A 7,800-nucleotide genomic window follows, 5' to 3' on the forward strand; every position below is an offset into this window, starting at 1 on the left:
TGAGAGGGCAGGGAGGGAAGGGACATCTGTCATGGGCAAGAGGCATCAGCTGTTATGCCTTATTTAATATCGTGTAAAGAAGGTGTTATTCCTCTTTATCCATTAGGAAACAGGTTTCCTAATCCATTTAGAAACTAAATGAATTGCTGCCTTGGGCATTTGGGCTACTACAACAAAATATCATAGACTAAGTGGCTTCTAAACAACAGAAACTTATTTCTCACAGTTCTGGAGGCTGGAAAGTCCCAGACCAAAGAACTGGCTGATTTGGGTTCTGCTGAGAGCCTGCTTCCTGGTTCATAAATGGCCTTCTTGCTGTGTCCTCCTACGGTAGAAGGGGTGAGGAAGCTCTCTGGGTCTCTTTTATAAGGCACTCCCCCCATTCATGTAGATTCTGCCCTTATGACATCATCTCCTCTCCAAAGCCCCACCTCCAAATACTATCACATTGGGGACTAGCTTTCAACATACCTGGGGGGACACTAACATTCAGTCTGTAGCAAGTGCCCAGGGTCACATGGCCAGGAGGAGACGCTGCAGAGGTGGGAATGGAATCCAGACACCCAAAGCGCTGTCCCTGCAGCAGATAACTCCCATGCAGTCTGGGGACACCATGCCTATCTTTAGGGATAACTGCTCTTCCCCTCTTCCACCTCTGTGGTTCCAGTGGGGGCTGCCAATTACAGGCCCCCAGGGGCTGGTATAGACTCTAGCTCAGGCCAGTCAGTGGGGCTCTGAAGCATCAGGCCAGGCTGACCCATGGAGGAAGCCAGTCTGGAGTCAGAGAGAAAGATGCTGACGTGCCCAGAGACACAGAGAGAGCCCAGCATGGTCTCCTCCACCCCTGAAGCAGTTGTACCCTCCCTCGTCCCATGGTTTGGTTGTGTGAACCTGTATGCTTTTTGGCTGAGCTAGTTTGAATTGGATTTCTACCACTTGGCTCCTGGTGGGAATGCAGTATGGTTCAACCACTTAAGAAAGCTGTTCAGTAGTGCTCACAAAATGTGGACACTATGACCCAGGAATTTTACTCCTGGGCATATGCCCAACAGAAATGAGTGCCTGCAGACACCTAAACACTCATGCCGGGGAGTGTTCACAGCAGAACTACTGGTAACAGCCCCAAGCTGGAAACAACCCAAGTATCAACAGGATAACGGGTACACTGTTGTATATCCATAAAATGGATGCTATACGGCAACAAGAAGACACAGACATAGTCTACAAATGCATGCAACGATATGACTGGATCTTGCAGACACTAGACTGAGTGAAAGCCTAGACCCCCTTCCTGTGAAAATTAAGAACAGGCAAAACTGACCATTGTGGACAGAAGTCAGAATAATCGTGACCCCTAGGGGTAGGGGTGGTAGTGTCTGGAAAGAAGACACAGGAGACTTCCTAGGGGTGCTGGAAATGTTTTAGATTTTGGATAGGGTAGTAGTTAAATTTGTAAAAATGTCACTGAGCTGTACATGTAAGATTGGAGTGCAAGGTGCACTTCATCATATGTATATTAAACCTCACAAAAAAAGGAAAGGAAAGGAAAAACAAAACAAAACAAAAGAAAACAAAAGAAAAAGAGGTCAGCATGTAAAATTCTGAGGCCAGTCTTCACAGGGCTATGTGCACACAATGAATGCTTGTTCTATTGCATTCTCACACAGTGCAAGCAGATGGAGCTTTGGCAAAGCGGGGTGCTAACTGTCTCGGGGCTCAATGAGTTGGAGATTCAAACTAGTTTACATTTCTAAAGCAAACAGAGGGGCACCTGGGTGGCTCAGCTGTTTAAGCATCTGTCTTCATCTCAGGTCATGATCTCACAGTAGATGAGTTGGAGCCCCATGTCAGGCTCTGTGCGGACAGCTCAGAGCCTGGAGCCTGCTTCAGATTCTGTGTCTCCCTCTCTCTCTGACTCTCCCCTGCTCACACTCTGTCTCTCTCTGTCTCTCTCAAATGAATAAATGTTAAAAAAATATAAAAAATAATAAATAAAGCAAATGGAAAGTAGTTGAGAGAGAGAGAAGGAGAGAAAGCAGCAAGGGGAAGAAGATCCCTCTCTTAGGTTTGGTGTTTCCTTTGGAAATGATAATCCTATCAGGAAGGACTGTATTCTTGTTCTAAGAGATCTGGACAGTGCTGAGTCTCAAGAACATTGGCAGGGGGTGAGACAGTGGGGAACAGACCCCAAGGACCCTGTTCCTGTCTGATTCAAGGGTCCTCATGCACCCCATATGTGTTTCTGATCCAGGGCACTATTTCCCTACTAAAACTGAAGTTACATTCAATTCTTGTCATAGACATTCCTAAAGTAGCGGGGGGAACAGAAGGCCCAGATGGGGATGCAGAGGAGAGGAAAAGAGGACACCATAAACTGGTTTTGGAGACTGCACCTTTGTCTAAGGTAAACTAAACAGTAACACGGAGCCAGCGCTGTTGAACTTTCTCTTCTGTGTCAGGCATTCGGCACCCTTGATTTCATCTTATCCTCACGGCAGTCCTGTAGGTTAGCGTTATTATTCCACTTTTGCAAGAGAGCAGATTAAGGCTCAGAGAAGTTCAGTGATGCGCCTAGAGCCACACAGTGAAGACCTGACTTGCCCCCATCCCTCCTTACCTGCTCCTCCCACCACACAGTCATTCTCCCCAGGGCAGTCAGAATGATCTTTTAAATACATGATTCCAATCCAGCCTCCCCATTTCAGGTGTTTCAGTGTGTTCCCCAAGTTATCACAGACAGACCACATCTTCACTCCCGGACCTGGCCCTTAGCTCGCCCCCATCACTTGGCCACTTGCTTCTGCCACCTGGCCCCCAAAGGTTTGTGCTTCCTGTCACCACAGTACTCTCAACCTGTGCCGTCCCCTCTGCCCAGAATGTCCTACCCGACCCCCTTCCCCTGGGAGACTCCCTCCATCATTCCAGGCTCAGCCCAAGTGTCATCTTCTCAGGGAAGCCTTCCCTGGACTCACATTCCCATCCTCTATCCACGCTCAGAGAGTGCTGCGTACTTTCCACGCTGCTTACCACAATCGGCGAGGATACATCTGTGTGACTGTTAGTTAAATGTCTCTCTCCCCGCACTAGAACGTAAGCTGTCTGGATCCGCTTGGCTCACCTGCATCCACAGAGCCTACTAGTGTGCCTGGCACCTTGAGGGTCCTCCAAAATTTGGTGAGTGGCTGGCTGGGTAATGGATGGTTGGCGGGTGGGGCAGAGAAAGTGTTCTAACCCAGGTCCATCTGACCACAGGACCCTGCTCTTTCTACCCCATTTCACCAAGTCTGTGGTCCTAGGATCTTTATGAAGACCATGTAAAATCAGCATGGCTAAAGCTACAGGACATCTCAAAGGCCTCTGATCACCAGTCCAGAGAAAGGAAATAACTTGCCAGTGTCATGCAACAGAGTGGCCCAGGAAAGACTAGAACCCAGGCCTCCTTATCATTAAAAAGAGTAAGTGTGGTGTTCCAATTCCTCAGGAATGATTTGTGAATGTGGTATTTTGAGTCCTGGCGTGTTGAAAATTATTCTATAGTCTTTATGTTTGTCTGGATCTAAAAATCCTTGGTTCATACTTTTTTCCATGGGGTTTCTTGAAAACGTTCCATTGTCATCCTTCCTCATATGTTTCTATTAAGAAGTCTGATGCCAAACTGATTTCCTTTCCATTGAAAGGAATTGGTCTTTTTAAGTTTAAGGCCCAGAGAATGTGTTCCTTTATCCCTAGGTCTATTTCCCCATGTACAGAGTAAGCTCTTTGAACACATGAACTCAGATCTTATTTCATTTCCAGAAAGTGTTATTGTATTATAGTTTTAAATGTTTGTTCTGTTTACTTATCTTTTTTTCTTTCTTTCTTCACGGACTCTAATTACATAAATGTTGACACTTCTCTGCCTACCCTCTCTAGCCAACAATTTCTCTTTGGTGTTATTAAATCTCATTATTTCTTGCTGGCATCCTTAGCTATTTTCATTCCTCTTCTATTACATGTTCAATCAAATCTATTCTCTGTTGGGCACTTTGTAATTTTTTTCAGTTCTGAGATTATTTTCTTTTCTATTTCTTTCCTGAATTTAGTAAACACTCATTTTGCATCTATCATTTCTGCTTTGTCCGTTTCCTTTCTGAGCTTTCAAATTTATGATCTGAGGTGGGGGTTTTTTCCTCATATCTGCAAATATTTGCTTAAGAATAGTTAATTCAAGTCAGGGTGTTCTGTAACAGTTTTCCTCTCCTTCATCATTGTTTTTGGAGAGAGAATTTTATCAGCTGAAAATATTCTGATTCTCATTTTTTGTTTTATAGTAGGTTTGTGTAGATGTTGGCTTCTATCTTCTGGGTTTTTTTTTTTACTTTTTTTAATGTTTATTTACTTTTGAGAGAGAGAGAGAGAGAGAGAGCCAGGCGGGGGCAGAGAGAGGCAGAGAAACAGAATTCGAATCAGGCTTCAGGCTCTGAGCTGTCAGCACAGAGCCCGACACAGGGCTTGAACTCATGAGCCATGAGATCATGACCTGAGCCAAAGTCTGAGCCACCCAGGAGCCCTATTTCCTGTCTATTGTTAATATCTGATGTTTTTCTCGACCAGGACTTAGAGGTGGTTCTATGCATACAAGGGTAAACACTTGAGAGGCTTTCTAAGGTTTTTAGTTCAGGAGTACCCTCTTCTGTTGGTACAGTAAATGAAGTGGTTTGGTAGGTTTCCTTTGTTTCTTTGGACCCTAATTTCTACCACTTGCTCCTTATTCTCCTTCACCATCAACCATCCAGGAGATTCTTCTCCCTCCAAACCATCTCTCTCCCACAAAAAATGACTCCTCATAAGACTGTCACCTTTGGTCTCATACTCTCAAGCCCCTTTATTCAATTCCTCAATAAACAGCACTCTGATTCTTCAGTACTTCCCCATTTAGGGCAAGACTCTTACTTTTTGGGAGTGGTTTTATCTAAGCTCTACCACCATTAGAACTTGATGCAATTCTCTTTTCCTTGTGGTTTCCACTCAAATCTACCCTAGCAAAACCTCTGGAGCTGGCTCTGTTGGTTTCAAATGCTTCTTCTGCATTTACTGATATGATATGTCTTTCTTCTTTGGACTGTTAATAGAGTGGATGACACTGACTTATCTTCAAGGTCTTGCATTCCTAAGACCTAGTTATTTTTTATACATCGCTGGATTCAATTTGTTAATATTTTGTCAAGGACTTTTGTATTTATGTTCATGAGGGATACTGATCCGTAGTTTTCCTAAATCTGGCTGGTTTGGGCATCAGGATAAAATTAGACTCATTAAAATGGATTGGGAAGTATCACCTTCTATTTCCTGGAAGAGATTTATATGTCAAAAGATTGGCTTGGTTTCTTCTTTAGACATTTAGTAGAATTTGCAGGCAAAATCTTTTGAGTCTGGAGTTTTCTTTTTCAGATGGTTTTTAACTATAAATTCAATTTCTTTAATAAACATAGGAGAGTTTGAGTTATTTCTTCTTGGGTGAGTTTTTAGTGGTTTGTGGCCTTCAAGGATTTAGTTCATTTTATCTAAATTGTCCATTTATTTTGTAAAGTTGTTTATATTATTATTCCCTTATTAGTCTTTTAATGTGTATGAGGTCTGTTGCAATAATTCATTTCTCATTTCTGTTATTGGTAATATATATCTTCTTTTTTTCCTTAGTGAGTCAACCTAGAAATTTATCATTCATTTTTTCAAGGAAAAGCTTCTTGTTTCACTGATTTTCCTCTATTGTTTTCTTATTTTCAATTTCATTGAATTTTGCTTTTGTCTTTATTATTTCCTTCCTTCTGCTTGTTTTGGGTTTATATTTCTCTTCTTTTTCTAGTTTCTGAAGGTGAAAGCTTAGATTGTTGATTTGAGATCTTTCCTCTTTTCTAATATAACCATTTAATACTATCAACTTCTCTATAAGCTTTTGAAGCTGCATCTCACAATTTTGGTATTTTTTTTATTCAATTCAGAGTATTTTCTAATTTCCATAACACTTTCCTTTCACCCATAAATTACTTAAAAGTGTAATTTTTTTAAGTTCAAAGTGTTCAAAGATTTTCCAGTTTTTGCTCTGCTATAAATTTCTAGTTTGATCTCATTGTGATCAAATAACATACTTTGTATGATTTCAATTATTTTTAAATTGTTAAGACTTGTTTTTACGACTCAAAATGAGGTCTTCATTGATGTAGATTCCTTGTACGCTTGGAAGGAATTTATTTTCTACTGGGTTTTGATTGAATGTTCTAGAATCATCAATTAGTTCCAGTTGACTTATGGCTCAGTTCTTGTATATGCTTGCTATTTTCTATTTACCTGTTCTGTTAATTACTGAGCAAGGAATAGTGAACTCTTCAACTATAATTGTGGAGTTTTCCATTCCTTTCAGTTTAATCAGATTTTGCTTCATGCATTTTAAAGTCATATTATTGGGTGGATACACACCTAGGATTATTACGTCTTCTTGGTGAACTGGCCCTTTTATTGTGTAATGTATCTCTTTATCCCCAGTAATATTCTTTGCTCTGAAGACTACTTTGTCTGATATTAATATAGCCATTCCAGCTTTCTTTTGATTGGTGTTTGCGTGATGTATCTTAATCTTCTTTGAACTGCTTTATTGAGATATAATTCATACATCATAAATTCACCTATTTGAAGAGTACTGTTCAATGGTTTTTTGGATATATGTCTCAGTCTTTTAACCTATCCATATCATTTTGTCAATATAATTACACTTGTATCTTGTTTTTATTAACCTATTTTGGCCACTTCTGTCTTTTAATTGGTATGTTTGGTCCATTTAGATTTAATGTAATTATTGATATGTTTGAATTTAGGGCTGTCATTTTATTATTTATTTGTTGTTTGTGCTCTCTGTGTTTTGATCCTCTGTTTCCCCTTCTTTCTTTGAGTCATTTAAACATTTTAATATTTTTTTAATGTTTATTTCTGAGAACAAGAAAGAGACAGAATGTGAGGGGGGAGGGGCAGAGAGAGAGGGAGACAAAATCTGAAGCAGGCTCCAGTCTCTGAGCTATCAGCACAGAGCCTGACATGGGGCTTGAACTCACAAAGCATTAGATCATGACCTGAGCTGAAGTCTGACACTTAACTGACTGAGCCACCAAGGTGCCCCTAAACATTTTTTAATATTTCACTTTAATTTATCTTATTGTATGTTTTAATATATCTCCTTGGTAATTTTCTTGTGATTGCAACTTACATACTTAAGTTTTCTCTGTCTACTTTGATCTAGTTAGATATTTTACTATCCTAAATAGAATGTAGAAATTTTACCATCATGTAAGTCCCCTTACACTCCTTTCTTTATACTATACCTGTCTTATATATTAGATCTACATTGAAAATGTCATCAGAAGAGTCCTAATTCTTGCTTTCAGCTGTCAATCATTTTTTAGGGAACTCAAGAAAAGATTAACAGTCATTTACCCAGATATTTACCATTTCTATTGTTTCTCCTTCATTCCTGATGTTCTAAGCTTCCCAATGGTATCATCTCTCTTTCATCTGAAGAATTTCTTTTAGTATTTATTTTACAACAGGTATTGTAAAGTTTTCTTTCATCTGAGGATGTTTTTGTTTCACCTTTATTCCTAACAGGTAATTTCACTGGATATAAAACTCTGAATTGGTGGTTCTTTTCTTTCAGCACTTCCAAAATGTTGTTTCATTTCCTTTTAGCCTCTATGGTTTCTGGTGAGATATCAACAGTCATTCAAATATATATTCTCCTATAGATGATGCACTTTTTTCTCTGACTACTTT

The 7,800-nt window shown here is 40.2% G+C and overlaps 1 long non-coding RNA gene across 1 annotated transcript; it reads left to right on the forward strand.

Annotated features, from left to right (window-relative positions):
- The first annotated feature begins 481 nt into the window (after positions 1–481).
- LOC144218661 (uncharacterized) lies at positions 482–3,168 on the forward strand. The gene is made up of 3 exons (XR_013331212.1): positions 482–542; positions 2,301–2,404; positions 3,088–3,168. It is a non-coding gene; the product is annotated as an uncharacterized LOC144218661 (long non-coding RNA).
- Positions 3,169–7,800: the final 4,632 nt, after the last annotated feature.

Source organism: Crocuta crocuta, unplaced genomic scaffold, assembly GCF_008692635.1.
Source record: "Crocuta crocuta isolate KB4526 unplaced genomic scaffold, BGI_CrCroc_1.0 scaffold130, whole genome shotgun sequence".
NCBI classification, from domain to species: Eukaryota; Metazoa; Chordata; class Mammalia; order Carnivora; family Hyaenidae; genus Crocuta; species Crocuta crocuta.